Below are 10,939 nucleotides of genomic sequence, written 5' to 3' on the forward strand. Positions count from 1 at the left end.
TTGTCACGCCCATACAATGCTGGAACCTTGTAGATTTCTATTTAAATTGTGGAGTTTAATTGTAGAACATAGAAGCAAGCAGTTCTGCCCTCTGTGGCTATAAATGAGTCATCCAGTTAGTCTCCTCCTTCCATTCTTCAGACCTTTATCCAACTTCCTTTGGATTAAATTGGAAAATATTGGAGAAACTCAGTAGGTCTTGCAGCATTTGTAGAGCGAGAAACAGTCCAAAGATCTCTCTTTGGAAATGAAGGAAGAAGTGACTAAAGGGCGAACAAATCAGATATCCCTTTCTGGATTAAAAAAGAAATGTGGTGCTAGAAATCTGAAACAAAGACAGAAGTTGCTAGAAATTCTGTGGACCTGGCAGAACCTGTGGAGAGAAATCAGTTGACATCTGTGACCTCTGGGTTAAATGAGGATAAACTCATCAAAACAATTCATAAATGTTCATAGCCTTCTCCACTGTCTGTTGAATACAGCCCCCAACTCCTCAGCTGTCTCCATATAGCTAGATTATTCCTTCCAGTCTTCTGGTAGACTGGGGCTTTCCAAGTGTGGTACCCTGAATTTAAAGGGCTCTTGCCCGTAATGTAGATTCTCCTGCTCCTCAAATGCTGCCTGACCTGTGCTTTTCCAGCACCACATTCGTGACACTCCAGCCTATCATGGCTTTAAACCAGTGTTGCATGAAGGTTGATAAATTTCTTGCTTTTATATTCATTTTTTAATACAGCCAAGGATCTCCTCTGATTTTTGAGTACGTTTTTCCAACTTTTGACCCCTCCAATGGTTTCATAAAATCTGGAAATGGGATGGAGTCCTGATTCTGTCTGTTGGCAGTCCATGTAGCACTACTGCCCTCTCTTGAAGGACTCGAGAAATAATAGATTTCCCCGGAATGCCTTGATTGAATCTGCCCCCTAAACACACTGCATGAAAACAAATTTTCTCATGTCAGTGTTGCTACTTTTGCCACTTGCCTTAAATCTGTGCCCTCTGGTTCTTGACCCTTCTAAAGTTCTCCTACTCTCTACAGGCCCTCTATTAAATTTCCTCCCACCATTCTCTTTCAGGAGAATAACCCCTACATGATTCGACATGATTCAAATTTCTCAATCTTGGAATAGTTTGCATGGATGTTTTTGCATATTAATCCCTCTTTTTCCCTCTTAAACCCATTGTTGATAAATACTCCCTCATACTGTCTGTTTGGATGCGTGCACAGCACATACCTCCAAAACTGGAGGTCAGTGCATTGGAACGGCAGTGGAACTTAGAGGGAGCCTTGCTTTAAATCTCTTTACATTCTTTCTAACAATGTAGTGCTTAAAACTTAACCAGAGTTAAGGATCCCATTGTTGTCTGTTTGTGTGGCCACATTCTCAGTAATATTCTCACTATCCAGTAATATGGATAGGGCTAAGAATGATGTTCTGCTGGGTAAGTACAAGCAACTTGTGGATAATTTTTTTAAATCAAAAGGAAATCGACAAATATAATCAAAGTTGAATGCAAGACTCATTTCAATTCATTGGGCACTGACACCACTGATAGAATAAGGGAATTGTACCATTACAAGGAGCTTCAACTGAACTGTGCAAAGTCAACTGTCTTGCTGAATGAAATAACTGCCGTTAAGAGAATTTTAAGTAGCTTTAATGAGATTTGGAAAGCTCAAGGGGTAGGACACTGCAATAGTGTAGGATTAACAGTACAGGTAATGATTAGAATCAGTGTGATAGGAAGGGACACAGCACACAAACAGGCAGTAGCAGACATTTAAGGAGACAGTCCAAAGCACTAAACATTGACGACAAAAATTCCTGGAGGAACAGTGAATCTTTCCTGGCCAATAGCGGCTCAGTGGTTAGCTGGAAAAACGCCTCAAGCCTGAAGAAGGCCCAGTGTATTGTCTCTTCCCAGTTGTGGCTCTAACCAATAACTAATAAGTCAGAGAGGTGGCATGGTGGCTCAGTGGTTAGCACTGCTGCCTTACAATACCAGGGACCCGGGTTGTCTGCCTATATCGCACATTGTCCCTATGTCTGCATGGGTTTCCTTCGGGTGCTCTGGTTTCCTCCCACAGTCCAAAGATGTGCAGGTTACGTGTATTGGTCATGCTAAATTGCCCATAGTGTTCAGGGATGTGTAGGTTAGCTGTATTAGTCAGGAAGGTCGGTGGGGACTTGTTGGGGGCTGAAGGTTTCTACACAGTAGGGATTCTGTGATGATCAATAATAATATCAATTTGAAACAAAAGAACAAAGTGTTAGGCCAGTAACTTGGGAATATTTAGAAGCTAGCAAACAATCACTTAAAAAGGGGGGAAACAGAATGAGGAAACAAGGAAGAGCAGCTGAAGGAAACATTTGACCCTTGAAAGATGAGACGAGTATTAGTGAAACAAGGAAATAACAGACACTTTAACCAAATGTTTTGATTCAGTTTTCACTGTTGAAGACACAGCAAGCCATGAATAGTACACAATCAGGAGGGAAAAGGGGGTGGGACCTTTTTTCTCTAGCAATTTATTCTAAAGAAACAAATAGAATTAAAATAGATGGGAACAAATTTAAAAAATGAGGGTGTGCAGATTTGAAATAATGAGTAAAATGCAAAAGACATGAGGCAAGTTCTTTATCATTAAGTTTGAACTTCAGGATCATAAGGAGAAGGCTGAAGATTTGCACTAAGATTGCTCATTGGGAGAGTTGGGGCAGGCATGATGAGCCAAATAGCCACCAGTAATTCTGTAAAGACTGACAGGGCCCCTGGACCTGGTGGCAGGTATCTGTAATCTTAAATACCTGCCATTAGAGATTCTGAGAGTTATAGTTTTCCAAAATTCCTGAGTTTCTGGAGAACATCCCTATAAATCACATTAACAATGCAGGAAGAGGCCATTTAGCCTCTCATGTTTTGCACTAGCTGTCTGGATGAATAATTCACTGCAGGGTTTGAGGGAGAATGGCACATTGCTGTTTTTCACCTTTCCATTCAATTGCCTTTTGAATGCTCTTGCATAACCTGCCTCCATCACACCTTCATTCCACACTGCATGGAAAGTTTTTTTTCTCTCCAATTTTACTTTTACCTGAACTGTACCCTCTTGATCTTTCACAAGTGGTAACAGTTTGTTTGTATCTTCACTATCCATCTTATAATGATGTATAAAATTATCAAATCTCCAGAGACCTTTCCAAGGAAAATAGCCCTAACATCTCCAAAATGTCATCTTCCTCAATCCCAGAGCCCTCTCAAACCTCTTTGTCAATCTTTTCAATCTTTGCATCTTTCTGAGAATGTGGCCCTTCGAATTGTACACAATAGTCAAGCTGAAATCTAATAGAACAAAGAACAGTTCAGTACAAGAACAAGTCCTTCGATCCACAATGGCTGTGCTGACCATAATGCCATTCAAAACTAATCCCATCCATCAACGAAGTATTCCTGTTCGTGTCAGAATGCTTCTTAAATATTGCTCTCATATCTGCTTTTATCACCGCCCCTGACAACACTTACCAGGCACCTAACATCCTCTATAAAAGAATGCTTCCTCATATTTGACATGTCCACCCTGGGACAAAGACTCCTAATTATCCATCTTTAGCATGCCCCTTATAATTTTATATACTTCTATCAAGTCGCCCTATCTCTGACACTCTAGCACAAACAGTCCAAGTTTGTTCAACCTCACAGCTAATACACTCCAATACAGGCAAAATCCTGGTAAGACCCTTCTGCACCCTGTCCAAAGAACTGCACATATTACTCTCCAAGATGCCTAACTAAAGTTTTCCTACAGCTGCAACATGACAACATTTATACTCTGCTCAGACTGTGAAGGCAAGCATGCCATACTCCTTAACCATCTTATCCACTTGTGTTGCCACTTTCAGGCAGCTATGGCCTTGCACCCCAAGATCTCTCTGTACATCAAAGCTCCTAAGGCTCCAGCCATATACCGTACACTTTACTGTTGCATTTTAGTCTCAAAATGCATTATCTCACCCTTGTTAAACTCAGCTTAAACTCCTATCTGCTGTTTCTCCATCCAACTTTCCAACTAATTTATATCCTTTGTTAACTTTCCTCACTGTCCACAACTCCTCCAATTTTTGTGTTGTCTGCAAATTTACTAATCAGACCACCTACAACATTTTCATCATTTTTAAAGATTATAAACATTAGAGGTCCCAGTATTGATTCTTGTAGATCACTGGTCACAGTCAAAAATCACATGACACCAGGTTACTAGGTTTATTTGAAATCAAAGCTTTCAGAATGACACTGCTTTGTCAGGTGCAGTGAGAGACTGCATACCAACCCAGAGTTTATAGGCAGAGAGATCAAAGGATTGTACAATGGCTGATGGACAATTCCATTAGAAAGGCAATGCAAGTTTTGATTGATTGGGATGCAAATTCAGAATCCGTTTCAAGTCACTGTCCGAGATCATAGAATTTCTAATGAGAGAATTCCCTCGTGTGGTAACAGCTGAAAATGTGTTGCTGAAAAGCGCAGTAGGTCAGGCAGCATCCAAGGAGCAGGAGAATCGATGTTTCGGGCATGAGCCCTTCTTCAGGAATGAGGAGAGTGTGCCAAGCAGGCTAAGATAAAAGGTAGGGAGGAGGCACTTGAGGGAGGGGCGTTGGAAATGCAATAGGTGGAAGGAGGTTAAGGTGAGGGTGATAGGCTGGAGTGGGGGTGGGGGCGGAGAGCTCAGGAAGAAGATTGCAGATTAGGAAGGCAGTGCTGAGTTCGAGGGTTGGGACTGAGACAAGGTGGGGGAAGGGAAATGAGGAAACTGGAGAAATCTGAGTTCATCCCTTGTGGTTGGAGGGTTCCCAGGCGGAAGATGAGGCGCTCTTCCTCCAGCCGTCGTGTTGCTATGGTCTGGCAATGGAGGAGTCCAAGGACCTGCATGTCCTTGGTGGAGGGGGAGGGGGAGTTGAAGTGTTGAACCCAACCATCCCGTGGCTCTATTACTTTGTATTACTTTCCATTTCCCCTGACTAATGCACTGAACTACACATCCCAGAACACTGGATAAAAGCAAATTACTGCGGATACTGGAATCTGAAACCAGAAGAGAAAATGTTGAAAAATCTCAGCAGGTCTGGCAGCATCTTTAAGGAGAGAAATGAGCTGACGTTTCGAGTCTAACTGACCAGAACACTATGGGCAATTTAGCATAGCCAATTCACCTAACATCTTTGGACTGTGGGAGGACACTCATGCAGACCTGGGGACAATGTATAAGCTCAACCCAGGCAGTTGCCCGAGGCTAGAATTGAACCTGGGTCCCTGATGCTGTGAGGCAGCAATGCTGTCCTAAATGAAAGGTTTTATCAGCATCTGCCTAACTTTCCCTGAACAAGGTCTCACACTTACATTCAGTGTCTGACCTGAGAGGTCACCTTTTGTATCTCTGCTTGATTGAAGTTTAGAAAGTTAGGCAGGCAATGCTACAATCTTTAATTATCACAGGCAGTGACTTGAAACAGGATTCTGGATTCGCATCTTAATCAATCAAAACTTGTATCTCTTTTCGCCATTTTAGGATTGTTCACTACACTTACACCAATTGTACGATCCCTCGATCTGTGCTTATAAACTCTGTGCCAGCGTGCCCTTTCTGCACCTGATGAAGGAGTGTCGCTCCGAAAGCATGTGATTTCAAATAAACCTGTTGGACTATAACCTGGTGTTGTGTGATTTTTGACTTCGTCCACCCAGACCAACACTGGCATCTCCACGTCATTCATTGGTCACAGATCTCCAGTCAGAAAAACACCCCTCTACAACTACCTTCTACCTTCTATGTCCAAGCCAATTTTGTATCCAGTTTACAAACTCTCCATGTGACGTAATCTCTGGACCAGCTTATCATGAGTGACTTTCAAATGTTTTAGATCTACTGTCCGATCCTCATCAATTCTCTTCGTCACATCCTCAAAAAAACTCAAATCAAATTTGGAAGACTTCTCCTGCACAGAGCCATGTGGACTATCCCGAATAAATCCACTATTTTCCAAATGCAAGTAAATCCTATCTCTTAAGAATCTAAACTTCAATAATTTTCCAATCAGTGATGTTAGGCTCATCAGCCTATAAATGCCTGGCTTATCTCTATTATCCTTCTTAAACAACAGACCAACAATGATGATTCTTCAGTCCTCTGGGACCTTGCCTGTGGCTAAAGAGGATCTCTGTCAAGGCCTCAGCAATCTCCTCCCTTTCCTCCACCAATATCCTGGGCTTGAGCTACCATAACGCTCTAGTTGTGAGGACCTGAGTTTGCATCCTGCCACGGCAGGTGGTGGAATTTGAATTCAATAAAAATCTGGAATTAAAGGTCTAATGATAACCATGAATCTGTTGTCAATTGTAGGGAAAAATGCGTCTGGGTCACTAATGTCTGTGAGGGAAGAAAACTGGCATCCTCATCTGGTCTGACTTACATGTGACCCCAAACCCAAAGCAATGTGGTTGACTTTGAACTGCCCGCTGGAAAATTAGGGATAGCCAATAAATGCCGGCCTAGCCAGTGACACCCTTGTCCTATGAATGAAAAAAAATTTCAAGACACCCAACACATCATCTTTCTTAATAGTTACACACCCTGGAATATCAACATACCCCTCCCTAACCTTATCATCGTCCAGGTCCTTCTCCTTAGTGAATACCAAGCAAAGTACTCATTAAGTACTCACTTCCTTCCTCTGGCTTCATGGATAAATTCCTTCCTTTGCCCCTGAGTAAACTTACATATCCTTTCCTTGTACAATGTCTTGTACAAGTTCAGCTTCCCTTACTCGTGTGCACATAGAATCATAGAGCCCAGAAGAGGCCCTTTACCCATCACATTTGGACCAATCTATCTGCATGAATCCCTTTGGGGTGATGTAATTGGGAAAGAAGGAGTATGGATGCAAAACTTCCAACAGCACCCTTCTGACCAAATGTCGTGAACACAACCCCTTCATCACCATCCCATTGTTCTGCCAAAGGGACAAATAAAAGACAACATGGCTGCACTCATGCTCCAAACACTGGCACCTCTTAACTACATCATTGTCAGAGTGAGGGATTGGAAATACATTAAAATCATGCATCATGACAGGAGTCAACTACCGCTGGACAGACCATCACCTGATCTGAGCCAGGATCAACATAAATAAAGCCCAATGCAGAGGAGACATCAGAAACAGTGCCACAAAAAAGTTCAACTCTGAACCACCCAGAAAAAAATAGCTTCATACAACCAACTACTCTCAACAAACCTAGTGACCCTCAGTGACACCCAGTCACGGGATCCCAACAGCCTCTGGTCTGCCCTTAAGACCACCATCATCAATGCCTGCAAACCTTGGTTAGTCACTTAACCAGGAAGTACCAAGACTGGTTTGATGAGAATGATCAGGAGATCCAAGAACTATTAAGCCAGAAGTGCATGGCATTCCTGAGTGTAAAACAACAACCGCACTCAGAAGAGAAAAGGCAGGTCTACGGGCAACTGAAGGCAGAGGGACAAAAACAACCCCGTGACATAAAGAACAGGTGGTGGGTGGAGAAAGCACTGAAGGTCTAACGAATGGCTGTCAGCCTTGACATGCATGGTTTCTGTCAAGATCACATATTGATCAAATATCCAAGGCACCACAACACTGCTGGCCAAGGACGGAGTGACTCTTATTAAAGGTAAAGAAGCCATCGAAAAATGCTGTGGGAGCACTTCAGAGACCTCCTCACCCAGGCTCTGATAACGATCCAAGTGTCCTTGACCGTATCCCCCAGCACGCTACACACCATGTTCTAAGCAACACCCCAGCCTTGAACGAAGTAGAGAAGGCCATCCACCAGCTTAAGAACAATAGGTTTCTGGAGCAGATGGGATCCCTGCTGCGGCATTGAAGTGCAGAGGCAAGGAGCTCTTGCTGCAGCTACGTGCCCTTGTCTGCCTCATCTGGAAGGGGGAGGGTGGGAACGTACCAGGAAAGCTCCAATTTGTCACAATCGTGAGTATTTTCAAAAAAGGGAACAAGTCTCACTGCTGTCAGCCATGGGAAAAGTCATCACTAAGGTCCTCCTCAAACGTGTCCTCCCTGTGGCTGAGGAACCCCTCTCATAATTGCAGTGTGGCTTCTGGCCATGGAGGGGCACAAGGGACATAATTGTACAATGATTGTACAATGAAGACAGTCACTATCCTTCACCTGCTCCATGACAATATGGAAGTCACGGTAATGACAAAAGGCTCCACCACTGACCCATTCCTCATTCAGACTGGTGTCAAGCAGGGCTGTGTCATTATCCCAATAACACTTTAGACCATAAAACATAGCAGCAGAAATTAAGCCATTCAGCCCATTGAGTCTGCTCCACTATTCAATCATGGATGATAAGTTTCTCAACCCCATTCTCCCACTTTCTCTCCATAACCCTTAATATTCAAGAACCTATCTATCTCTGTTTTAAATATATTCAATGACCTGGTCTCCACAGCAGTGAATTCCATAGACTGACCACTCTCTGGCTGAAGACGTTTCTCTATATTTCTTTTCTAAAAGGTCTTCCCTTTACTCTAAGGCTATGCCCTTGGGTCCTAGTCCATCCCACCAATGGAAACATCTTCCCATTATCTACTCTGTCCAGGCCATTTAGTATTCTGTATGTTTCAATTACCCTCCTCATCCTTCTAAACTCTGAGTATAAATCCAGAGTCCTCAAACGTTACTCATATGTGAAGATTTCATTCCTGGCATCATTGTCATAAATATCCTCTGAACACACTCCAGGGCCAGTACATCCTTCGTGAGATATAGGGCCCAAAACTGCACGCAATACTCCATTTGTGATCTGACCAGACCCTTATAGAGCCTCAGAAGTACACCCCTGCTTTTATATTCAAGTCCTCTCAAAATAAATGGCAACATTACATTTGCCTTCCTGATTACTGACTCAACCTGCAAGTTTACATTGAGAGAATCCTGGACTAGAACTCCCATATCCCTTTGCACTTCAGACTTCTGAATTTTCTCCCCCATTTAGAAAGTAGTCCATGCTTCAATTCTTCCTACCAGAGTGAAAGACCTCACACTTTCCCACATTGTATTCCATTTGCCACTTCTTTGCCCCCTTTCCTAGCCTGTTCCAATCCTTCTACAGCCTGTCTGCATCCTCAATGCTCCCAGCCCCTCTACCTTCCCATCTGCAAATGTAGCCAGAATGCCTTCCATTCCATCATAGAACATAGAACAGTACAGCACAGAACAGGCTCTTTGGCCGATGTTTTGTTAAGCATTTACAGAGGAACCTCAATTATCTGAACGAGATGGGCGGATACTATTTCGTTCAAATAATTGATTATTAGGTTAACTGATTCAAAGTCTTCTCTCTGGGGCTCAGAGTTTTCTGTTAACTCCGCTACCTGTCCAGGAGACTAGGCAGCAGCACACCACGCGTGAGCGCCCGCCCACCCCCAATACCGCACCCCGTCTGCCCTAACCTTGTCCAACACTGTTCCCTCACCCGCCCCCAAACCTGTCTAACACAGCCCCTGCCACCGAACACACCTTCCCCCATTACTGCAGACCCTCTAACCCCATTCAACATCACTCCCCGTCCCCCCAACCCCATCCAACATTACCCCAGCCCCCACCTTCACACTCCAACCCGGTCCAACATGCCCCCTTACCCCAATCCTGTTCAAATCGCCCACGCCCACTCACCCCATAACCCCGTCCAACACCGCCGCCTTGCCCTCCCACCCCGCCCTCCCCAAACCCCATCCAACATCGCCCACCTCCGTGCTCCAACTCTATCCAACACTGCCCCTCTTCACCACCACTCCTACTCCCACCTGCCCCCTAACCCCATGCAACACCACCCAAATCCTCCCTCCCCCCAAACCCGGCCAACATCAAACCTGTCCCCAACCCTGTTCAACACCGCCCCCCCACCTGTCCCCGCCCTGGCCCACCACCTGACTGCACCCCCTCTCTGGAGCAGCCGGACTGGACCCCAACAAGACTCCTGCTGCTGCTGCTACTGTCTTTTGGGGGGTTAGTGACAACAGAGCACACGCACGCATGCACAGGTTTCACCTTTGCCCTGTCCAGGACAATGTTGGAGACATCTGGGGAAGGAGGGTTTAGGGTACACCCCTATGTAGAACTCCAGGGGAAGTGTAGGGGGAGAGAGAGGGGGCGCGGGCGGTCAGTTTATTGGAGATGGTGCCTGGGCTCCCATCAGTCCAGGGCTGTTCTCAGCAGCGTTTCAGTAAGCCGAGCCGAGATTACTTTTAATCACGAAACAAAAGACACGATCAACATTGGAAACACATCTTTTCTACCATCTTGTAGTTAGAATACTGAATGGACTCACAAACTCTTAACATTCACCTGTACCTGTCTTTTTGTTTTTGCCGCTGTTTCCCTATTATTTACTATCTCTGCTACTTCACTCTGTGATCTGTCTGTATTGCTCACAAGTGTTTCACTGTGCCTTGGTACACGTGACAATAAATTCAATTCAATTCCATGGGCTTGTCCAACAGTTGCCTGAATGTCCCTAATGTCTCTGACTCTACTCCCACTGCTGGCAGTGCATTCCATGCACCCACCACTCTCTGTGTAAAGAACCCACCTCTGACATCTCCCCAATCACCTGAAAATTATGATCCCTCTTGACAGCCATTTCTACCCTGGGGAAAAGTCTCTGGCTATCTATGCCTCTTATTACCTTGTACACCTCTATCAGGTCTCCTCTCTTCCGCACCCTAACCCCATTCAACACCACCCTCCCCCCCCCCCCCACACCCCATCCAACACCGCCCCCTTGCCCTCCGACACATCCCTCCTCCTAACTCACTCTCCTCTGTACCCTCTCTGAAACATCTATAGAGGAACCTTGATTATCTGAATATCAATTA

The sequence above is a fragment of the Hemiscyllium ocellatum genome, chromosome 7 (assembly GCF_020745735.1).
Source record: "Hemiscyllium ocellatum isolate sHemOce1 chromosome 7, sHemOce1.pat.X.cur, whole genome shotgun sequence".
NCBI classification, from domain to species: Eukaryota; Metazoa; Chordata; class Chondrichthyes; order Orectolobiformes; family Hemiscylliidae; genus Hemiscyllium; species Hemiscyllium ocellatum.